We start from the raw sequence: 25,395 nt of genomic DNA on the forward strand, positions 1-25,395 counted from the left end.
AGGCGGCTGTGCTGTGAATGTGTGGAAGCCCTCAGTTCTCAGTCTCCTTCAGGAGCCTCTGTGTTGAGCTATAAATCAAGTCCAGCCTCACGAACAGCCAAAGCCCCTGCTGAATGTGTTCTGCTCATCGGCATTTGTTAAAATACTTAATATGTTCACTTTGTAATGCCCTCATGTATTTAAAATATAATTAAGGATTAGAATGAAAAGATTTATTCTCACTCCTGTCTCTCTTTCCTCAAGTTTTACACCCTCCTCCTTTAGATAACCACTTTTCAGTAGCTTTTTTAAATGTATCCCTCTGTGTTATTAAAAATACAAATAAAATATGCATATAGTTCTTATTTTCTTTACACAGAAAGTAGCTGTCTACTCTTCACCATTTCACCCCCAATTAACAGCCCATCTTTTTTTTAAGAACGTGGAAAAATTTCTCATTCTTTTTATAGGTGCATAATTTCTCATTGCATTGATACACAACAATTGATTCCATACATTTCTTGTTGGACACCTGGGCTGTTTCCAATCTTTTGTTATTTCAGAGGATACTGCAGGGAACAATCCGTACATGCTCCAGTTTATACACTTACTTCTAGAGGTAAAATTTCCAGAGGTTGGTTGCCATGTCAAGGGCAGGTTCATTTGGCATTAATGGGTATTGTGAGAATCAGAGTCAAACTTTAAAACGGATCCTGGAGAGGTGACTTGGAGTGCAGTGGGTTACACGTGTTTTCTTCATTCCTTAGGGCAGGAATCCCTTCATTCGAAGACCCTTCCCAAGCTGAGGATGTAGAGTGCTCCCATGTCTTAGAAATTAAGAAACCTCATGAGCATATTAATCCTTCTAGAAGCTGGCTCTGCCCATCACACTTTCCTGCTCAGATATCTTCTAGAAGGCTCCCCAGTGACCACAGTCTGGAACTAAGACCTTTCATTATCTGATCCCAATGCACGGTGCCGTTGCTTCTCTGTGCAGCTCTGTGCTCCCTGCCTGTCCCAAGACAGGCTGGGGCTCTCCAGCTACAAGTCCTCTCTCTTTCCCCTCCGCTTGTACACAGCACTGACTTCGCCCTCCTCATCTGGTGCTCATTCATGTCGCACTGTGTTCTGGGTACACACCTTCTCCCTCCTTCCAGGCTACGAGATCTTCGGGTACAAGAGTTTGTCTACATTCTCCAGGTAGTGCCTTTGCACCAACAATTCGGAACAGCCTTGCACACAGTCAGTGCTCCATTAGTATGTGGTGACACTCAGCACCTGCTCTCTGAAGCTCTGAGCTATGGCTCGCTGTTCTTTGGCTGAGTGACTACAGCAGCAAGTTCCCTCAGTGGTAACTTCTCATAATTGTTTCTGTGGGCTCCCAAGTGTTCCTCACCTACTCAGAAACCTTCAGACAGCCACTAGGCCCCTCTGGGGGAAGGGCAGCTCCATCTTACTTCCTTCTGGAAAACAGGTCACAATAGGTCCTAGCGAGGCCCCACTGGTAATGGATATTGTGCTGCAATTAGTTTTTGAAAACTCTGAGTCAAAGCTCCTTGCCATCTGCCCTTTTAGCAACTTTCTTTTTAGCCTTAAGAAAGACAAAGGGCCTTGTCCCCACAGGGTAAGCTCTCAAGCCAACTAAAGTCCTTTCCCTCTCCTCTCAAGTTTACAGAGAACTCTATCTCTTTTTAATTTTCAAACTCTGATAAAAGACTTAGTGACAGTCCTGAATTTAGCCTCACAAGTTCCTATCTGCATAGAGGGACCTGAAAATCAAGTCTCAGAAGTCACTCTCTTGCACCTGAAGTTTTCTGTCAGAAATATACTCTCATTTCCAACAGTGGTGCTGCATTTATGCAAAGAGGAGGTGATCAAATCCTTTTGGTCCTTTATCAATGTCCTCAAAATGTTGTCCAAGCTCAGTCACATCAGGATTGCCTCGGTGGTTTTGATACAGATTAAATTTTGAGAAACTTTGATCTGATTACTGGAGGTGGTTGATGAAAAACCCAGGAAAGGGAGCAGGACAAAGATTCATGACCTACAAATTCTCCACCATCTCCTAGACAGCCACTCTGGATGATTCTTGTGGGATTTACATCAGTCATTTGTGCTGAAGAAATGAAGCCTGGAGAATCTCCTCAATTTACAAGCTATGTAACTATTCCGGGGTCTGCAAATGTATTAAAATGTGTCTATAAAACAGCCTTCAGTCGTTTTATATAGTTGGGGTATCCATCAAGTCTCTTTCTGTTGAAAGTATCGTGAATCCCAACTAGATCTGGTTTAAGCAAAAAAAAAAAAAAAAAAAAAAAAAAAAAAAAAAAAAAAAAAAAAAAAAAAAAAAAAAAAAAATTTTACCAACTGAGTATGGAAAGAAAGTACCTCAACAAAATAAAGGCCATATATAACAAGCCTACAACTAACATTATACTTAAAGGTAAAAAACTGAAAACTGTGTCTAAGATCAGGAACAAGACAAGGATGTCCATACTTGACGTTTTTATTCAACATAGTACCTAAGGTCTAAACACACATACACACACACACACACACGCGCGTGCACACACACGCACACGCACACGCACATGCGCACACACATACATGCATACATGCATGTGAACTGAGAACAGGAGAGAAACAGATTTTGAAAAGGAAATTATCGTTGCTGTTACTAGAAGGGGAAAAGAATATTGTGCAGGCAAAACAATAGATTTCACTATAGTTCAAACATTAGAGAAAAACAAATAATGAATAAACTAATTGATATATAACCAAAATAAGACAGTGGCACTTCATATACTTTAAAGGAAATTGCGATTTCATAGGAGTCCTGAATTTGGAGACAAAGGCTCTGATTCTTGCTCTCACATCTGTCTAAGAGCCTCTCAGAGAATTTCACTTTCTAGCCCAGAAAGTAGAAGTAATGCCTGCCCTGAAGAGCTCCCCTTTCAAGGCAGACTTATCATTTTTAATTACCCATTTAGTGCTTAGCTGTCTTATTCAACGCTGTATTCTCAGTGCTCCATACAGAACTTGGTGTAAAGTAGATGCTCAATAAATATTTGAAATATAAATTAAACGAGTTAATATCTGGTGCAAATAAAGTTGAAGGAAAAGTTGATAAACCAGAATGTTATTGGTCCTGATCAGTGGTTCATATTAATGGAAAGTCATATTGTGTGCAGAAGTGAATGTCAGAAACCTGAATTCTTATCCCAGCTCTGCTGTTAATTAGAGTTATGACCTAGATGAACATCAAAGCTCTCTGAGCTTCAATTTTTTTCCTCTGTAAAATATGGGAGCTGAAGCAGATAATTCCTAAAATTTATTCACCACAACTGAATTCTGTCAGTTAAGATATATGGTGAACCAGAGTAGAATCCCCCAAATGTAATTAATTCATATATTAAAATCTTAATAAAATGACTACTCTAGACTAGAGTCATAGGCGATGGATATGAATCCTGATCATAGAGAACACCAATTTCATCCTTCTTTCCTTTTCTTTCCATCCGTTCATGCATTCAAATAATTATGAAACGCTTGCTTTGTGTGTGTGTCCCAGCTATGTCGATAATTAAAAATTAATCTCATTAAACTACACTCTTGCCTTGATTAGGCACCTTTCAGTTGGGCTCTTTACATTGTCTTTGATGACAAAGTCCAGCCTTCAGAGATCTACCATGTGTAATTCCATACCGTGATTAAGAGACATTCTTCTCTGATCCTGATGTATTATGAAAATGACAGAGGCTAACATCCCCCTATAGAAGTATATTCTTGGGGTAACAGAACTTTGTTTTCAAAATGATTGCCAGGTCCACACGAGAGAGGGGCTTTTCTGTACTACCCTTTTTCCAAGGTGAATTAATTGTGTGGCACTTAGTTTACCAATTGATTCCCTTGTCCTCAACCACAAATCAATGCCATCCATGCCAAACTGAATTCTCTAATGACATTTTGGAAAAAGCCAATATACTTTGTATCTCCTACTTACTTTAGATCTGCAGGTACGCTAGCTTTCACACGCCTGTTTATTAGTTCAATCCATTAGAGAACAATGATCAAATATAAATACCCCAGGCAGAAACATGACAACAGCAAGGAAATAGATGACTTTTGGCATTCATTTGTAATATAATAAATAGTATTTCAGCATGCTGTATGTTTTTGACCTTAAGCAAGAAAAAGTTGATGACTTTAATAGAGTTTTCTCCCAAAACCTTTTCCTTTCTGCTTCAAAACTGATGACTTTTTTAGTACCTAGCTCTCTTACAATTGCTTTACAACATACATCTCCAAGCGTCAAAGCCAGGATCCAATTGGAGGACGCTCAGTTCATTGTATGGGCACTCACGGCTGATGGCAAGCAGAGGCTCTTAAAGACTGGAGGAAGCACAGAGCTGGAACCCTGCTCTCTGCTTCCTGCAGAAAATCTTCACCCTAGATATGCAGAAGGCATTGCTTTGGCTTCAATTCTCTAAGAATTTAGCTCAATAAAAATACTGTTATATGTACAGCATAAGGATTAAGAGATTTCTAATCATGTAAAAACCACTCCAAACTTGGGGCATTTATTTAACTTCTCCAAGTTTCAGTTTATTCATCTGTAGGATATAAGCAACACAGTACCCAGCTCATAGGGTTGTGGTGAATATTAAATAACATTAGGCTTGTGCAAGGCTTAGCAGGGGACTGGTGCATACCATCTGCTCTATAAATGGTGGTTATAGACATGTGAATGTCTATTTTCTTGTTCTTTCTCACCCTGGCCTCTTGTCACTGTGTAAGCAAAGAAATGCCTTTGGGTCTATGGGTATACTGAACCAAAGGCAGGGGAAATCTGCTTACTAACATATGATAGGATCTGTCACCAATCCGAGTCCTTTCTAGTCAGCCTGTCTCATAATCCGCTTCTTCATGCTTCTGGTACCTTCTTGTCACACCTCTGGTCAAGGCATAGGCATAAAAAAAAATTAACCTTTTCCATTTCTATTATTCTGTGATCTCCCCTGGCCCCTTTCCTCTGTGCTCTGGGTCCACTCAAAAGTAGCCTGTCTCCATCAATTCTGGTGTTCTATCAAGTCTCAGAAAGCAGCTGTCTTTTGAAATCCCTTATCTCACAGAAACTATGAAGGCTGAGCCAGACAAAGATATTTTGAACTAATCATATCAGAAGTATTGATCTCTTTGCCAAGATGAAGGGAAAAAACACACTCTTTTCAAGTGGCCAAGAGACAAAAATACATTGTATTGACAGAAATATGTAAGGACTTCGTTTAGTAATATAGAGATGAGAAGAGGTTGGGAAAATAAAAAAAGCTTACCAGACATATAGATCATTAGTTCTATAAAAGTACAAATATTTGATTAATTGTGTGAGCCCTGTGGGATCTATAAACCTATGTTCCTACAGAATATCTCCTCTGATTCTATTGGGAGAGGGCTGATATATGTTATTTATAATATTGAGCCCTATAACATATTTAATGAATTGGGTGCTATAAAAATACCTAATTTCAAAAATGATCATAAAAGACCTTGAGAGTTCAGTTAATCCATCCCACCATCTTCACAGCTGACAATCCCAAATGGTTCCAATAACCTCAGTAGCCTGGAAGGCGTAATTAGGCCCTTTGAAAGACAACACAAACACAATTTACCCTGGACTTCAGTCACGCGCTTCAAAGGGTTCAACGATGATCAGTTTCTGTGTTTCTGACTTGATTCTAAGACCATGTCTTTTTCACCTTCAGATACATGTTTCTATTGTCTATAAGAATTTACCTGGAATTACTCATACCTTCCTCTTATTCTCTAGGTAGACCCTTCTCCCTCCCTAAGACATTCCTTATCTATCTTTACTCATACCTTCCTCTTATTCTCTGGGTAGAATAAGACCCTTCTCCCTCCCTAAGACATTCCTTATCTATTTTTAAATCCTTTCAACCAAAATCATTGGTGTTGGCATTACGCCAAAATGACTATGGAACTGTTGGATCTGTTTACAAAGAGAGGTAAACAATGTGAAAACACAAACATATTCATGTCCCCCCCTCTTTTTAAGTCCACCAATTGCCGTGCTAATGAAAGCTTCTACGTTGGATTGCTTTTGATCATCTGCTTTTCCTATAAGCTGTTTTTATTCCTAAAGTTATAGCTTTCACTCTCTTTCTTTTTTACCTCTTCATCTGTATTTGATTATCTTTGAGATGATGTTCTAGTAGGCAATATGGCAAAAAGAGAATTGTAGCTTCCCCTCGTACTGCTTAGGTTAGAAGTGGGAGCCCAGCTACATTATTCTTAAGGCAGCCTCAATGTTACTCAAAGGGCTTTGCTATTGTATGTCTCTATCCTCCCAGGAAGGCCAATCCAGCTATAGTAATTGAAAGGAAATGAATCCAGATGCTTATGTGCTAAATTGAAATGTCATCTTTGGCCTTTGGGGGTTAGAGCATCCAAAGGATCATGATCAGTGTTCTCTGCAGCCGTCATGGGTAAAGGAAAGATACTTATAAATCAGAGCTTGCAGAAAGAGGAAACGAATCCCTGTGAGCACTGAGCAGAGTGTTAAATGGCACTCCAGCCCCGCCTTCTACCCTGTCCTGGCCACCACCACTTGATTATGCTTTTCAGAGAACCTGATTAGAATGTGGTGTATTGGTTTAGTGTCAATTATATCTCAATAAAAATAAAAATAAACTATAAAATAATTTATGCATTAGTGGCTAGATGTGTTTCAGGAGGTTTGGGAGAAAGATGATCTAGGCAGAAATTTGAGATTAAAAAAAATCATATCTCTTGTCTCCATAAGAGATACTGGCCAATATTCTTTTCTATCCTGTTCCCAAGGCAGGTTTGAGGGGACAGTACTGATTCTGGTTGTCCTCTTAAGAAATTGCTCCTCCCAATACTGCCCGATGGGATGGCAGAACATCATGGCTTTTGACATGGAATTCTTGCCTTGTTTTATGTTACCAAAGTCAAGTAGAAAGAACCAAATCCATAAAGTTATTTTTATTTTTATTTTGGTGTGTTTTGTTTATTTTTCAATACCATGATACTAGCAAATTCCATGTTTTGGGGAGCGGGCGCTAGCCTCTGTTTTATTCACCAGCTCTATCCTACCTCCCCCAGATACATATATTAGTGCATACACAAAGGGCAGAACCCTTAGAGGGTGGGGACCATGTCTTTGTGTGTCCCAGCGTACTAGTGAGGTCAACTTCCTGAAAACGTCACACAAGGATTCGAATTCCTGAAAATACTCTCATGTTTTTTACAAGTCCAATTTTTATAATACGGAGCTTGGACCATGTGCCCCTCCTCCCACCTCTTGTCACTAGAGTTAATACTCTCCAGCAGTAAGTAGTCCAATTTGATTGGCGGGTAGAGAGACTGTGGGGGAGGAAGAGAAGAAAGGAAAATGGAAAGGGAAATGGGGCCAGGCCATTGAGGGGCTGGGCTACGAGGGCCTGAGTTTGTGCGTGGGAGGGTAGGGGTCACTCTTGGGAACTTGCAGAGTTCATTTCTGGAAGCTTCTCCACTGCAGCTTAGAGGCCTGAAGCCAGCTGGGACGAAATGCCTTTCTAGAACAAACGCCTTTCTAGAGCCCCCCGGGGAGCTCACATCTCATAACTGGCCTGGATTCCTGAGTTCCTTACCATCTATGTTCCTGTATCAGCCAGAGAAGATCAGTGTTTGGTTTAATCACCAGGTGAGCCATTTTTCTGTTTCTATTATGCATTAATAGAGTGATTGTTGAAATTGGGGTCTCGTAATTGAGGTCTTGGAAAGGTTGAGAATCCAGAATTCTTGCATTTTAACTAGGTGAAGATTTGGAGACATGCCTTCAATACTTTCCTCTAGGGAAACTTCCTTCGTACTCTTAGCAGCCTGGATTCTGCTATTTTGAAGAGTCAGAAGTGAACATGTGCAAATTAGCAAGGCCCCCAGTAAGCTGAGAAGATGCACAAGAAGATTGAAGAAAAGTAGAAAATATTCTATATTAACCATTAGGGCTAATTACATGGCCTCCATAATTCTCCACTGCCCCCTACCATGCCTTTAAAAAAATCCATAGTATATTTCTAAAAAGGAGTAAGTACAACAAGGACAGTTAGCATATAATTTTAAAGATACTTAAAAAAAAAAAAGCAGTAAACTCTTCTTTGGAATTTGCCTGAATAAGCTTTAATTATGCATTGGGAGCCACCAAATAACTAATCAAGAAGTATATCAGTGTGTTTAGGCACATTCCTTTGATGTGCTTTCTTTCATAAGTTGTTTTGATTTAAAAAGAAATTATGTTTTGACTCAAATTACAACCTTGATCTTTGTTAATATAGAGTTAACAGAGATGGAGGGGTGTGGAAAAGAAAAAAGAAGTGTAAGTAAATGTTTTAGGGCAAGGCTTTAAAAAAATACAAATAAAACATCATCAGTTTTAATTGTGTCAGCAAATACACAAAATTCAGGTCTCTCTAAAAGCTATCAGCATAGTCTCTGTCTGCTCTCCTCCTACAAGATGTTTTCAAACTCATTAACTTACATTTACGGGGAAAGAATTGTAGGAATAAGCATGGGAGTCCTAGAAGTTGTCAAGGACTAGGTATGGACCTGATACTGTGCCCATGACTAAGTATATGGCTTCGGAGTCTCTCTATTATAAATATTCCTAATTAAATTCGAAGCAGAGAACCATTTGAGAGGAATAATTTTATTCCTACCCTAACATTTTCAAGGTAGCTGCAGCTATTTTTCCCCTTATATAACTGCAGGCACCTCTGTACAGACTTATAGGGACTCTATAGTACAGTTTGGGTTTAAATCTGTACTTCAGAACATTCCCGGCACTTACAGGGGCGACTGACAGTGACTCAATGCAAAATTCAAAGCAGATAACAAAGCACATAATGATAGAATAGCTATAGCTAATATTTACTAAGTATTTGACATGCCAAGCGCTGTGCACTGGGATTTTCATGGAATAATCTGTTAAATCTGCCCTACTGCACTAAGAAATAAATATCGAGTTTATCACTAACAGAATTATTTTGACTAGAACTAAACTCTAAAATCTCTACTCCTTCTCTTCAAAAAGGTCTTCATCAAAAACACTGACACATCCTCCCATGGGGTTACCCCCAGGAAATGGCCAGAAATAACTGACCCAAAGCATTTCCTCTTCTGCAACTGAAAAGTCAAAAGGCACCAGTCTGCCACACAGGGGACCCAGTCTCTGGTATCCGAATACCTGCCTGCCTGCCCGCCCTCTGGAGGTTTATGACTAGTAATAGGGACCATATCTGGTCGGAGAGCTTCTAATCAGTGGGAGGAGGGTAGTGGATGAAGAAATAAAGTTTTCTAGATTCTCAGGACCAGGTGGCTATTGTCTGCTATGTCCCTGGTCCTTTATAAATGGTTGGCTCATCCATAAACTGCACTACAGTGACCAATAAGAGACAGATCCAGATTATAAAATCCATTTCCAGGCAGGGACTCTTCAATGCTTGCCAACATCACTTGCTTCTGTGCTTTTCCAAATTGTAGCTCATACTCCCCGAGCTGGGCCCAGTGAGTTCTGCTGACTCTGGTGGACTTATTTCCACAGCTCTCAACTCATATTGCTCCCTTGTTGCTAAGATCTTTTATATTCTCAACAGATCTAAGATGGCAGGCTGAGCCCGTGATCCTCCTTTCCTTCTCATCTTAAATCCCATAAAATAAATGATAAAAGAAAATATATTTTTTCAACAACAGTGCTGGGAAATAAAAGAACAGTCACTAATGGGTGGAAAATGGGAGAATTTCTGAAAATTAAAAATCAGATATAGCCCCAATTTTCACTTACCCTTCAGCAGTGTATGAGAATTTCTCTACATCCTAACACCTATTATGTCTTTTTGATCCTAGCCATCCTCATGGGTGTAAGTAGTATCTCACTGTGGTTTTAATTTGCATTTCCCTGATAACTAATGCTGCCATGCATCTTTTCATGTGCTTATTGGCCATTTAGAGAACTGTCAAGTCAGATCTTTGCCCATTTTAAAATTGAGTTCTTTTTGTTACTGAATTCTGTACATATTCTAGATACAAGTTCCTTATCAGATCTATAATTTGCAAATATTTTCTCTCATTCTGTGGGTTGTTTTTTTACTTTCTTGATGATGCCCTTTGCAGCACAAAAATTGTTAATTTTGATAAAGTCCAATTTATCTATTTTTCCTTTTGTTTCTTATGATTTTGATGTCATACCTAAGAATCAGTTGCCAAATCCAATGTTACGAAGACTTACCCCTATGTTTTCTTCTAAGAGTTTCACAGTTTTAGCTACTACATTTGGACCATTGATTCACTTTGAGTAAATTTATATATACAGGGCATTTTTTTGTTTCTGAGTTCTAAAGGAATCCCTATGCTTTTATAAATACCAGATATTACATTTTCCTTTGAACACCGGAGCAGTGGATAAGGTACTGATTCCTCAGGTACTGAAGTTCAGTCGGTATGTCAAGAAAAACCAAATAATATCATGTGACAGTTTCTATCATATAAGATTATTTTTTCTTCATCTTATGGTAGCAGAGAGTGAGGGATGGGGATTGAGCATATCAATATCTTTGAAATCAACAGCAGTTTATTTATCAACTCTTTATTAATCTTCACATTGTTATTTGTATTTATTATGAAATACACTAGCAACCACTTCACTACTGAATTTGGCATAATGGGTGTATATGATATGGTAGAGAGCTATAATTATATGTCTTCAGTGTATAGTCCGAGATATAAGAACATTTTAAAATTTTATTATGAGGTTTTATTGACTATTTTTCAAACAAGTCAGAATTTGATAAATTATTTAGTAAGAACTGGATATCTAATCCAGCACACCATGCACCTAAACTGAATTTGATTCAAATACATTTCTTTGACAAATGACTTCTGCCTGCATGATTTATCAACTTAATGTGAAATAGTTCTACAATAGGAAGGTATTAGTCCTGTTTCACATTTTTAAAGATTTTCCACTGTAGGCTGAGGGGAGGTTGTAGGAGAATATATTTCATTTCCAAGAGGAGGTCAAGAAAAAAAAATGGTTTGTTTTAAGTCAATAATATGAGATTCAAAAACTGAGTTAAAAAACATAAAAGGCAACAAAAATGCAAAATTTTTACTTTCATCTATAATTGTGGAAATTAACTCTCTCCAATAAAAAACTGAAATCTTGAGTTAACTTGAGCTCATTAAACCATAAAACCACAAAAGGAATTCTCATATCATAAACTCATTTCGAAGGAGCCAGAATCAGCTTGGAATGTAAGGGCATCTCCACAAATTAACCAATTTAAGTGGGGTTTGGAAAGTAGGAAATATTAGAGCTGAAAACTATACTGAGTAATGTACCTGAAAACCGTAAACAAATGACATTTAAGTGGTAAAATGTAAATCCAGTACTCGACTAGATATAAGGGGTAAACTAGAGATAGGGGTCAAGGATGACGTATGGGTTTCTAGTTTGCCAACTAGATTGTGGTGCCTATTTTTTAAGATATGAAAGAGGACCTATTTGGGGTAAATGACCATGATTTGATTTCTCAGGCTTAATGCATTTGATAAGCATTTTAAACATTTAAGTAGAAATACTTGGCAGGGGGTTTCTGCCAATCTGGAAGTTTGAAGAAGGTTTGGGGTTTTGAATATAAATCTAGGAGTCTCATGAAGAGAAAATTACCTACAGAAAAGTATAGATGAAAAAGTGGGCCTAGGCTGAGCCCTGGAAAATTCCAACTTTAAAAAGCCAGTTACGAAAGGGAGAGCTGGAAGGACTTTAAAAGAGTGACCAGCAAGTTAGGGGAAAAAAACAAGAAAGAATGAGAAAACAAACCAAGCGAGATAAGACGTGTAGGAAGGAGGGAGTTGTCAACAGTAAGTGTCAAATGTTGCTGAGAGCTCAAGTAAGAAGTGCCCATTGGATATGAAGAGAAGGTCATTGTTGATCTTAGTAAGAGCAGTTTTGATGAAGCAGAGCATGTCAGATATTCCAGCATATACTGGAATAAAGTGAATAATAGGTGGTAGCTGAAGAACTGGAGATGGTGAGGTTTCTAGTTTGCCCAACTGGATGGCAATGCCATTACCCCAGATGGGGAAGAGGTACCAGTTGGGTCTTTTTTTGAGACAATTGGTTTGAAGACAAGAAGGACAGAGCAGTAGCTGGAGGAGAATATATCATTCATATAACTTACTTTAAATTTCATTTGTTTTAAAGGTAGAAGTGATTTTTGCATGTTTGATTGGGAAATGTTGGATAGAGAGGGAGAGGTAAAATGGAGGTAATATGGGAGAAGGGATACGTAACAACGTCAGGTTTTAGTGAAGAAGAGGTGTTGGGATTCAGAATGCAGGTGAGGAGGAAAAGTGTTACACAAAGGGACAATAATTTTTTTTTTCATATATTCTTTTAAATTTTGTGACAGGTATAATCTACCCAAAATATAACAAAAATCAATAGTATTAAAATATAAGATAATAATAAAGATCATCTCAGTTTTGTATAATGACAATAAATAAAAAAATAATCCTTCAGGGTAAAAATGATCAAAGGGAAAATACATAAAGAGATGGTTCTTCAAATATGGGTGCTGTGGGGCAGGTAGCCTCTGTGATGAGGTAGAACAGATGAGTCTCACCTTCCGCGGTCAGATTCTAAAACATTCAAATGATGGATGAGCAAGATGGAGTATGTTATGCAGAAAACTTTTTATTTGGTTCTAGAAGAATTGGAGAATAGAACTGGAAACTTGGAGTGCAGTGGGTTAAAGGGTGGACTTTGGTGTCACATAGACCTGGGTGTTCAACTAAAACATCTGAATTTGATCTAAAATAATATTGTGCTGACTCAAAAATGTTTCCGTATAGATCGCTCCCCTGGGTTGTAGACTCGACAAATTTACTAACAAATTAATCTAACTAATAAAATGTGGCAAAAGTGAAGAGATATCACTTATTAGATTTAGTTACAAAAGGACTGTGACTTCCGTTTTGCTGGTCACCTCTCGGCCTCATCCCCCACTTCTCCCCTCCCCTCCTCCATGCTTGGTCTGGGAAGTAAGCTGCCACATTTGGAGTAGTCCTATGGAAAGGCCCATGTGGAAAGAATCTGATATCTCTGGCATCAACCAGAAAGGATCTGAAGCCTACCCATAGCCATGGGCATGATCTTGGAAAAGGATGGTTCCTGACTGAGTTTTGAGCCTTGATGTGACTGCAGCCCTGGCTGATACATGAATTGCTTGTGAGAGACCTTGAACAAGAAGTGCCCAGATTCCTGGCCCAATTAAAGTAAGATAATAAATATTTGTTGTTTTAAAATGGCAAGTTTTGAGTAATTTGTCATGCAACAATAGAAAAGCAATATATTTAAGAAACAAATAAGGAGTAACTGAAGGAGTGAGGGCTTGTTGGTGATGGCATGGTGCAGACCAGCCTGTCATCATCAAATGACAGCCAGGAGATGTAACTCACTGGCTTTATTAGTGCCGTTCTAGGATCAATATAAGCAATTATATAAAAAGACATTACAAATATCACAAGGAAGCTTAGCAAGCTGGATACTAGTTAGAGCAGTGTTTCTCAACAGCACTTACACATTAAAGTCACCGCAGGAAACTTTAAAGAATAATACTGATGTCAGGTCTCCACTACAAACCCATAAAATAAGAATTTCTACATATTCGTCCTGGACATTGATTGGCCTTCATTAAAACTTCTCAAGTAGGAGTAATGTGTAGTCTGTTTTAAGAAGAACCACAGAACTAGCCAGTTGCATCGCCTTATTGAAAAACCTCAAATATATTTTTTCCATTTCCCTGATTTTATAAGAAACTGTGGTGATACCTAATTTTTGACAATCGATTTGGGTTTACCATTATAATTCATTCTCATGATAATCTCTAGTCCCTGTACTATCACTAATCAGAATGAGATCTTGAACAAGCAATTAATTTCTTTGGCCTCACATCTTTATTAATAAAATGGATGTGTAGACTGAATGATTTCTTAAATGCCTATTGTGTTTTTTTTTTATGCTGCCATAATAAGCAATGACAAACTAAATGGCTTAAAACAGCACAACTTTATCATCTGGTAGTTCTGGAAGTCAGAAGTCTGATACAGCTCTTACCAGATAAAATCAAGATGTTGGCAAGGCTGTGTTCCTCTCTGTAGAAACAGATACAGAGTCTGGAGTCAGCTGTGTGGTTCTTTAGGTCTTGGCTGCAAACATACGTCTGCAGTTAGTTGCGGCTCCCCTCCTAGGACACCTTGGCTCTTCTCTGTGTGGTATCGCACCTTCCAGCATAATTATCTGGGCTTATTCTCATGGCAAATGCAGGAGAATAAGGCAGAAAGTAAAAGAAAGGCTTCTTCAGGCTGAGACTGAAAACTGGCACAATGTTATTTCTGCCACATCCTTTTGCCAAAGCAGCCACAAGTCCTTCCCAGATTCAAGAGGAGGGGAAACAGACTAAATTCCTTGAAGAAAGATGCTGAAAAGTCAAATTGCAAAGGGACAAAGGAAGGATAGAGAACTGGAGCCATTTTTGTAATCAGTTAACAAGATCATTACTATTTCTATTATTATGACTGTTCATTCAACTCATATCAATTGCCATCTATGGGCCACGTGGTATTCTAGGTATGAGAGAAAAGAAATCAGTAAATTGCCACTATTTTTGTCCTTGAAGGGCTTACAGTCTATTAGTAATAGTAATTACTAATAATTATTGAAAAATTACCTATTGCCAGGCACTATGCTAAGTACTTTGTATGTATTAACTTTTAAATATTCATGACAGCATTCTATTACTCCATTTTATGGTTAATAACACTGAGACACAGAAAAGTTACATGCAGGTCATATAGCTATAAGTAGCAGCTAGATTTAATTCTAGGCAAACTAACTCAAGTGGTTATGCATCTATTCACTACAGTACACTGCTGCCTAAAAGAACTCTATGAATTGATAGAATCAGGAGCAGTGTGTAATGAGATTTCATAGAAGAGATGATACTGAGACAAAGTTTCAGTACAATAGATACCCATGATATTTGCCAATTGATATACCAATCAAATTATTGATTAATTAATGAAGCTACCTTCAGCAAACATGTGGCTCTGAGTTAGGGATGACTCTTGGTTATAAGAGGCATAAATCCAACTCTAGCCGAACTAAGGAACACGAAAATAATGGGCATTATTTTTTGGTTCATGGTCACGGCAACACCCACACCCTTCTGTGATGGCTTTACTCTTACCCAGATTTTGCCACATTAGTAAAAAACTGACCACCAGGTACCCCAGGAGCTCATCCTATGAGAGTAGCTACCCCATAGAGAGGTCCCTATGGCAGAAGCAATGGTAGGCAATCCCCATATCGTTTTCTCTTCCTGGGCATCCAAAAAGACTGCATTTCCCAGCCTGTCTTGTAGTTGGGTTGAGGTCAAATACCTGAGTTCTGGCCAAGAAAAGATGGATAGGAAGGATTTATGACACTTCAATGGCTCTAGTAAATAACTCTCTGAGTATTTTAGCTCTTTCTTCTCTTTGTCATGGTGCCTTTCAGATGGAGAAGCTACGAAACAGTGGAGGGCTACCCAACTTGCACTGAACATTTCGTGAACAAGAAAGAAAACAGTATTATCTTAAGCAACCGATATGTCAGGTTTTTTTTTCTCTTGTTCTTGCAGCATGATCTATCCTATAAGATTAATACAAACACTATTTTCCAAGTTTCACAATTTCTACTCTTGATTTACTCATTTGGCTCTTGTGCCTATCTTTAGAATAGATTCAAGAAAGCTAGTCAAATGTGAGGAAAAGTCATTCCTTATGTAATCTGAAATAGGAAAAAACAAAAATTGCACTACATTTTTCCACGGTTATTACTGATCTTTTGGGAGATAAATTACTATATATCATGGCCAATTTCCCGAATTGTTGAAAGAACACATGCTCATCTATCCACCAAGAGACACAAAAATAATTATTCTGAAAATAAGAATTTGGTCACTCTTGCCAACATAGTTTTATTGGAAATTTTTTACTCCAGTAACCAAATATTTTATCGGCCTGCAAATTTTTCTCTTATTCACATCCTTTTCATGTCTGGGAATTTATGCTACTCAATTTAGTGTCTCAGTTCAAATATAAAGGGGTTTTATAGAAATTCCTTACTTTTCACTAATATTGTAATCTGGCTTTGTTTTTATTAAATGTTAATACATTTATCTTGGGGAAATTTTAATTTTTTTCTTTGTAAATCCTACAGAATTGGAAAGTTTAACTCCAGAGATTATGATTAGAATTGCATTTGGGCAATCTCATCTATATTAATCCTACCTTGGGGGCGATTTTCATTACAGGAAATCTTCCTTGCACTGAAGAAGTAGGTCAGGGAATGTTGACATATTGAGATCATCAGAAAGACATCACTCTCCATACTAGAATTTTTATGGTACGAAACAGAGAGATCTTTAATGACATAAGTTTTCTTTACTTAGGAACTTCAGATCTCTCCGGAACATTCTACTTCCACAGAAAATCTAAAGGTAGCTCTTGTCAATATTATTGCTTTTTTTGGCAATTACATATTTTTACACTTCAGATGTCATGACACGGGCACATTATTAGTGCTGCAAAGAATAAACAAATACATGAGCCACAAAAAAAAAGATGTGCAGAATTAAATGCCCAGATTAGTTGCATAGGCGGTAAACTGGTATTGAAAAGATCAAACACACAGGAATTAAAAAAAAAAAAAGTATAATGGATGTCTGTCATCCCTTATATAGATTTACTAATCTTAACGCCTTGCCAAAATAGCTTTAATTATCTCTCTCGCTGTGTCTCTCTCTGTGTGTATACATACATACATGTACTTGTGTGCATATATATAAACTCACATATTTATTTCCTCAAATCTTCTGAAAGTAGCATGAAGACATCTCAACATTTTTCCACTAAATACTTCAGTGTGTATAATGCAAGAACAAGAACATATCTTTTTTCTACACAGACACAATACCATTGCTACACATAGAAAAATCAACATGAACTCAATAACATTATCCAATATGTAGTCCATACACAAAACTTCAATATTGTCTTCAAAATGTCCTTTATTTTAAAAATAAGGATCCTACTAAGATATATATACATTGCATTTGTTGTCTGATTGCTCCATTTTACAATTTTACCTTTGTAATTAGCCAGTACTCTGTGGGGTGATGCTTTGAGATAATGTGAATGCCTTTCTTCCTATGCCTGTCTTCCTATGATTTTTATATTTTTTGATGGTTCTTGCTTGAATAATTATTATAATGGGGGTTACAGAATGTTCTAATTCTATCATTCCTTCTGATTTTACTATCTGACATTCTTTCATAAAGAATACTTTTTTTTATTATTTATCTTTTCTTGGTATGCATTATATATATTTAGGTAGTATTCATTTTAAATATCACTATGAACTCATGAACTATTTAAATGTAGTTTTCCTATATAGTATGATTTTATTTTTGTTGCTCAAATTATTTCAAATTTGGCCAGTGGGTATTCCTTCAATTCTACATTTATTTGACATAAACACACTAATATTTGAGCACTTATTTGCTTTCCGATCCAACAAAATGTACAATGCTTATATTTCCTACCTGCTCCAGCCATGAAGCCAGTCATATCTCCTAAGAGATTAAAGCAAAGCAAAGCAAAACAAAACAAAAAACCCCAAAGCTTATTGAGATATAACTCTTATATCATACAAATCACCCATTTAAAGTATAGAATTGTTATTTTAGTATATTTACAGAGTTGTGCAACCATTGCCACAATTTAATTTTAGATATTACTGGCTTCTCAAAAAGAATCCTGTTGCCATCAGCAATATTCCCCTATCTCTATCAGCTCTAGGTAATCACTAATCTATTTTAAGTCTCTATAGCTTTAGCCTATTCTGTATATTTCATGTAAATAGAATGACAATGAAATGCATGGCCTTTGTGACAGTGTCTATCACTTAACGTAATGTTTTCAAGGTTCATCCACGTTGTAGCATGTATCAGTATCTCTTTTTTATTGCCAAATAATATCGATTGTATAGATATACCACATTTTGTTTACCCAGTCATCAGTTTATAGACATTTTATTCTATTAATATGGTGTGTTAAATTAATTGATTTTTGGATGTTAAAACAACCTTGTTCTGTTGTTAGGTGCATATACGATAACGAGTGCATAAGGCATCTCGGTTTTTCTCTGTGACTACTTTTCCTGTGGAAAGAAGGAGAACCTTTCCTCTCAATGCCTCCCCTTCCCCTCCCCACCCCGCCCCCAACTCTGGTCCCCACATATAGAACACACACTGGTCAGATTTCAGCCTAACCAGTATCTTCCTTTCTCTACTACTTGGCGATTTCCCTCTCTTCACTACTTAGACATTCCAGCACATGTCCCCATTATACAATTATTTCCATATCACCAAGTCTCAAGTCTGGCTTTGTTTTGATAGAGGGGGAAAAACATCATACTCTGAGACAGCACAAGTCTCCTTGTTCCTTAACTAACATGTAAGGTCTTCATTTTTATTCCCAAATTCTTTTCTCATTTGACTTAAACCTTTTTTTTTTTTTCAGGCTCACAATGGATATTTATATTCATTTATACTTGAAACAATGTTTAGCTTTAATTCAAACATATTAATTATCAGCTCTCTCTTTTCATTCTCATTTCTCTTGCTGTTTATAACAAAAGAAACCTCTATCTTCTACCAGAGACACTTGCTCTAAGGGAACAATTTATTTTACTTCTTAAGAGCCCAATTCCATAAATGCCATATTTATACAACATGGTTTATCTAAACATAACAGTTCACAATATTTTAAGCCCCCCATTACTTCTATTAGACCTGGCTAAGCCCCAGTAGAGTGAGCTGAGGAGGACACCAGGCAAATTTAAGCTTCCATTTGGACAGTGTGATATAAATTCCTGAGAGAAGGAATTGCACTGATTTATAACTATCTTTAAGAACTAGAAGTTAAGGTGAGGCTAATGGGAGATGAAGCTGGGAACTGTTCTATATCTAGGTTCTGTTATACTTTAATCATTAACTTTCATTAGCTGTTTGTTTAAATTCAAGTCTTTCTGGTAATTTGAGAGAGCAAGGAATGATAATGTGTCTGGATTGTCTTGTTAACTAAAAAAAAAAATCTAACAAATTACTACCCTGAGCTAGTAATTACAGTACATTTCTGAGGATAATTATGAAGATAAATTTTTACTCAAAAATTTACTAACAGTATTTACTGGCTATGGACAGTTGCCTCTCTGTCTCTTGCCTTTAAATATAGCATAGTTTTTTCACTATGATTACAAGATATGTGATTTTTGGCAAGCTATTTACCCTGATTAAAGATTAGTTTCCACATCTGTACAATTAGGATAATAATATAATCAATTGTCATGAAGAACTCAATATATATTAAATCATTGTTATTTTTATAATCAATATGTGAGTAGTTATTCGGTATCCACTTAAGGTCTAACACCAGGTCCACTGTTCAAGGAGTTAAATCCTCTGTGAAGGAGTAAAGAGTAATGGTTAAGAGACCAGTATGAGTCCAGGTATATTAAACCCCAGAATTCTCTGCAGGTGCCCTAGGAGATGAGAGAAGAAGCAGAGCAGAGTTGAGCTGGAGCAGAGAGAGTGGAGGATGGAGAATTCTATGGACCTCCTACGAAGTGGAAGGCTGTAAAACTCTTAATCCTTTTTGTGAATTTATAGAAGTTATATTATTTACAGGAGAGAAGATAGAGCTGGGATTACTGCCAAGACAAGAGAGTAGAAAACATTTAACGTGAGCTGTTGATCTTTCCACCTATACTTCAGCACTGCCCAGTGTCTTTACAAGCTGTCCTTTCCAACTTTGCTATGAAATTTACAGATAACACTAAATTTCAGAATAACAGTAGTAGGTTGCTTTATAGTGAAGGTATTAAGGGAAGCTGCTATTGTAGTTTATCATCATATATATTAAAAAGGAATCTATTGGCATTCTATAGAGTTATGTTTATGTTTTGAGCGTATCATTTGCACATGGATTGTAAGCCATCAGTGGAGCTTCCCAGGAAGATTTTTTTTTCTCAGTAGGCAGAAAAGAGGAAAGAATATATTTGTAATTATGGAAACACGCACTCTATATTTTTTACACTCAAGGGATGCATGCTTTTATACCATGTGGTAAAGGAAATGTGGGCATAATCATCTATTTCTTATTAATAATCACTATTTTTATAAGGAAGATAGAGAAACTTATCTGGAGGCTATACTTTTAAATAGCTAGATTAAAAGCAGATTTGAAATTTCTTTTGAAGTCTGGATACAATTGACGCTAATTTAGCCAGGCTTTTTCTATCACACTGAGACTCTGGAAGTGAATGCAGAGAAATAATAGGCCCCATTATAGGCAGTCCTAGAGACAAAGTGGAATTGTTCTCTAGAATAATGACTATAATAGCTTGTTCAGACCAGTCTGAAATGAATACTCAGAAAAATGTACAGACCTCTGCCCATCTTAGCTTTTGCTTGAAAATTTATCTCATAATGGTGGTAATGACTAGTCTACCAGCCCATTAATCTTCCATTAAAATGGAAAAGTAAGCAATATTTTGGGACTATTGGGGAGTTGAAAGGAGTGCATGGCAAGGAGTTGGCTCACTAGTCCTAGGTGAAAAAAATAGTAGCTGAGGTTGCACAAATGCTTCGGAGTCTCTATTTGATGGTATGTAGTACAATAAACATCACTCTAAAAGGCAGACTGGGAAAATAAATAGGACCCTGAGAACCCTGGACAGTGAGTTTTTGGAACAGTTTTGTAGGTGATAAGGCATCTCATAGTTGCAGAGCTGTGTATCTCTCCTTGGATCTTACTTGAGGAGAAGACACTGATCTTTGAACAGGAAATGAAACTGTATATTTAAAATTTTCCATCACAACTTCCAGATGTCAAGCAAATTTGTGCTGAGATTCACTGTCATAATCACATTACAGTGGCATAATGATAAACACATAGATTAATGGAACAGAAGGGTCCAGAAATAATCACAAAACATTTAATAAAGAAGTAAAAGTCTTTTCGACAAATGGTTCTGGACTATCTAGAAATCTGTACAGAAAAAACTGAAACTTGTCTCATCTTACTCAAAAATCCTATTTGAGATGAATCACTTAAATATTAATGAGAGAACTATAAGACTTCTAGAATACTAGGAGAACATTTTCATGACTTGAGGATAAAAATTTCTTAGAAAACGATGGCATTGACAACAGGAGGAAAGAAATAATAAATTAGTTTTTATGAAAATTAAAAATTTCTGGTTATCAAGCGATGAAAAGGCAAGCCACATTTTGGTTGAGAATATTTGCAAAACATATCCGACAAAAACTTGTATCAAGAAAATGTACAGAAAGATTTTTAACTGGAGAGCAACATTATTCCATTTTAGTATGTTACTTTGGTAGCTGTGATAGATAAATTCTAAGGAAATGGGTTTGGAAACAGGGAAAGTAGGGCACTGGACAGTTGTCCTGGTAAGAGGTGATGAGGGTCTAGTATGGAAGAGGCAGTTTCAGATGGAAAATTCTCTGAAGTCTTTGAATGTAGTGAGAACCAGAAAAAAACTGAGTATGTATTTTTATTTCCTTCTTATAAATAAGAAACTGGTACATATTGGTGTTCGGGATCCTAAATTAAGATCTCCACAGCCAGGTGAGAGGAGAGAAAGCTTTATTCCTGCTATAGTAAGAGAGATCAACCAAAAAATCTAACTACTCTAGAATTCTGTCAGCAAAGATTTTTATTTATTAAAAACAGTAGGAAGGGGAAATATGAGAAATGAGAATGATAAATAGAGAATCTGATATGTCGGCAAGGAAGATATTCCACTAAGCTCTTTTCAGGTCTTGAAAAGATTGTCTAAAGTCCAGGAAAGTACATTTAAGAGACTAACCATTTTCAGTCCCCAAAAGATGGTCTAAGATTAAGTGAGTTCAGGAAAAGCACATTGTGCAGTTTTGAATGTATCAAGAAAACTAGCTTAGGTCAGTCGATAAAATATATATTCTCTTGTGTTTTTGCTACACAAGGATTGCAAAAAGCTCTACTCTTTACACTCATCAATTTTAGTTTTTGCTCCTTATTTCTTCAAATTTTTCTATACCATTGTTTTTCTTATTTCCTTTCTCATATTCTCAAATGACAAAAATCAGATTTTTTTTTGATATTTTCCTACAACTTCCCAAGACTCTGATCATTTCTTTCATTTTTTTTTCTCTCCACTTCCTAGATTGGATGATTTCTATTCTATCTTAAAATTCAATAACTCATTCATGTGTTATCTTCATTATTCAATTGAGCCCATCCAGTGAATTTTTTAATGTCAGAAACATAGTTTTCAGTTCTTAAATTCCAGTTTGGTTCTTTTTTATGTTTCTGTTTCTCTGCAGAGAACTCATACTAATTTCAAGTATTTTCATCTTTATCCTTGAAGCTGATTACAGTAGCTGTTTAAAAGTTGAACCTGGAACTTGTGTTGATTCATAACAGAATTAAAGAATCCTCTTTTCTAGGTCTCTCCTCTGGGATTTCCCTCATATTTTCTTGCCCCCAATGTTTTGTTTCCTAGCCATCTTACTAGAATCACAGGATTCCTCTTGGAACTGTATCCACCCTTATTTCTGCAAAGTTCCACATGGCCAAGGACGCTCTGAGTCAAATCAGAAAGAGAAAAGGGAGAGAAAAGTAATAAGATTTTCCTATACTCTTTGGACCACAGGGTCTCCTTTTCCTAATTCCTCTGGACAAAGAGAACAGGTCTTCTCTTGGGGTTTTGGATGACTGTTTTGCTGTGCCACTGCTACTATGACCAAGGATGGGGGTAGGCGGGGAGACAAAAACAAAGCAAAACAAAAGCAACAATTGCCCCATACTCTCATGCTCACAGGGGCTCCTTTTCCTGGTCCATGGCTGGAAAGACAGGGTTTCTCTCAGAGATTTTGCTTTGTCTGTTTTTTTACTTACTACACAGTTAAGCACTGAGGTTGCCCTTGGGTCATCTTGGGAGATAAAAGTGGAAAAACTTGAGAAACTCACGCCATACCAGTAGTTCTTTGAGTTTTGTCTCTCCTCTCCAATCTCCCTGCTATTATTAACGCCCTACAGTTTTCAGGTACTTGCTTTTTGTATTGTCCCGGAACTTGTAGTTGCAATTAAGATGAGATAGATTATAGTGGGCTTGTTCCATCTCCATTGGCACTGGACATCTCCTTTTTCTTCTGTGACCAACATTTTTAAATAGTTTACCCATGAAACATTATCTTTGAATAGTTAACTTTATACATGGACAACATGTATATCTTTGCCCTTGATCCCAGTATATTAACATAAAAAGTCCTTTTATTCAAAGTCTGCTCACCTTCATGGCCTCGATTTTATATATACACAATTTTATTAAGTTTATAAATTATTAATTTATTTTACTGGCACATAAATCAACTTGACTAGTCTCGTACATAGCAAGCACTCAATGAATGTCGATCACTGTAACAGTAATAGCCATATTTTACTTAACTGTTGATTACATTATAATTTTTAAGGGATTTTATTTCAACTAACTTTCTTTCAAAGTTCAGGGTTTTAACATTTTACTTTCATAAAAGAAATCTTAGCCTTTCCCATACCCAGTCATTCTTAAAATGCTTTATTTTAATTTTCTTCATGAAAATACCTTAAAGAAATGTGTTGAAAATTAGCATTCATATTATGATTGTATTTCACTTGTTGAGCAGCCTGTCAATTACTGTTAAATTTTATTTTTTATCATAATTATTTTTTACCATAAATGTACAAAATTGTTCATACATTTAAACCACCAATGCCCTTAAGTCAGAGAATACCCTCAGTCCAGGATATCAAGATAAAAATTATCTGATGGAAGAAGCAATGCCGAGTACTATTGCCAGTTGTATAATGGCTGTGCCGCAATTTAAAATAGTGTCCCCCAGTGTTTATGTTTATTAACTACAAGAAAAAAACTCCAGGCTTCTATTTACTAAGAAACACACTTACAAACAAGGAAAAACAATTTCAGGCCATGATTGCCAGAAACTACATATGGAACGTGTGATGAAAAGGCCTGCTGGAGTAATTAAAACAAAACAAAACAAAACTAGATCCTTGTCATGCAAAAATGCCAACAACACTTTGACATCACCTGGGAGCTTATTTAAAATTCAGACTCTCTGGCTGCACCCCAGCCCATGAACATTTGGAACCTGAATTTTAACAACAGTCTCCAGGTGATTAAAGTATGAGAAGCATTGATTTAGGTTGTTTAAAAAGGCACACATAATAAGAACTGTTTTCTTGTTTTAAAGCATTTTGTTTCATGCAACAAATTCTTATAAGTAATTGAAATAATATTGAATCAAGGACATAGACAAAAGTAAAATAAATCATCATAATCCCGTCATTGAGCAAAACCCACATCATCTATAGTTGAAATGCCTAATTTCATATGTAGCAGACCATGCTGTATATGTTACTTTGTAATATAATTCTTTTTTCAAACAATAATGCATCATGCTAATCTATTTAGAACAATAAACAGAGCTCTACATCATTGTTTTGAATGGCTGGATAAGAGTCATGGTTTTTATGTACTCTTGTTAACAAATGTCCTATTGATTGGAATTTAGGTTATTTTCAATTTTATGCTATCATAATCTTGGAATGGAATGTTTTTGTGACATGTCTCCTTGCACCTGTGTATTTATTTCCTGAATCCAGGAGTATTCGTCATGAGTATTCGTCATTTGTCACAAGTTGCAAAATGTTTTAGCAGATAAAGCACTGGATTAAGAGTCAAAAAAAGCAAAAAACCTAGATTCTAATCCCAGGTTTGGTTTCTATTAACCTTCCCATCACTGTATTAGTTGGCATTTTTATAAATAAAAAGTTTGAAAATTATCTTTAAAGGGTACTTCACAGTTTCAAGCTTTCAACAAAAATGATTATTCGAAAGCCTACCGTATTGGATATTATAATGCATTTTGCAGATCATTTTTGTTGCTTTTTAGTCATTGATCAACTCTATTAACTATATTAATTTAATCAATATCAAATGTTATTCACATTTCTTGAGTTTACATCAACTCAATAGTGAGAAGAGATGGCCTAGGGAGACCCTGGGTGTCAGAAGGAACTTAACCTAGCATTAGGTATTTGTTGTGAGTTTTTGAGAAGTTATGGTGCTTTGCTTTTAAATCAGCCTTTGATTACAAGATACTCAGA

The sequence above is a fragment of the Pteropus alecto genome, unplaced genomic scaffold (genome assembly GCF_000325575.1).
Source record: "Pteropus alecto unplaced genomic scaffold, ASM32557v1 scaffold177, whole genome shotgun sequence".
Classification (NCBI taxonomy): Eukaryota; Metazoa; Chordata; class Mammalia; order Chiroptera; family Pteropodidae; genus Pteropus; species Pteropus alecto.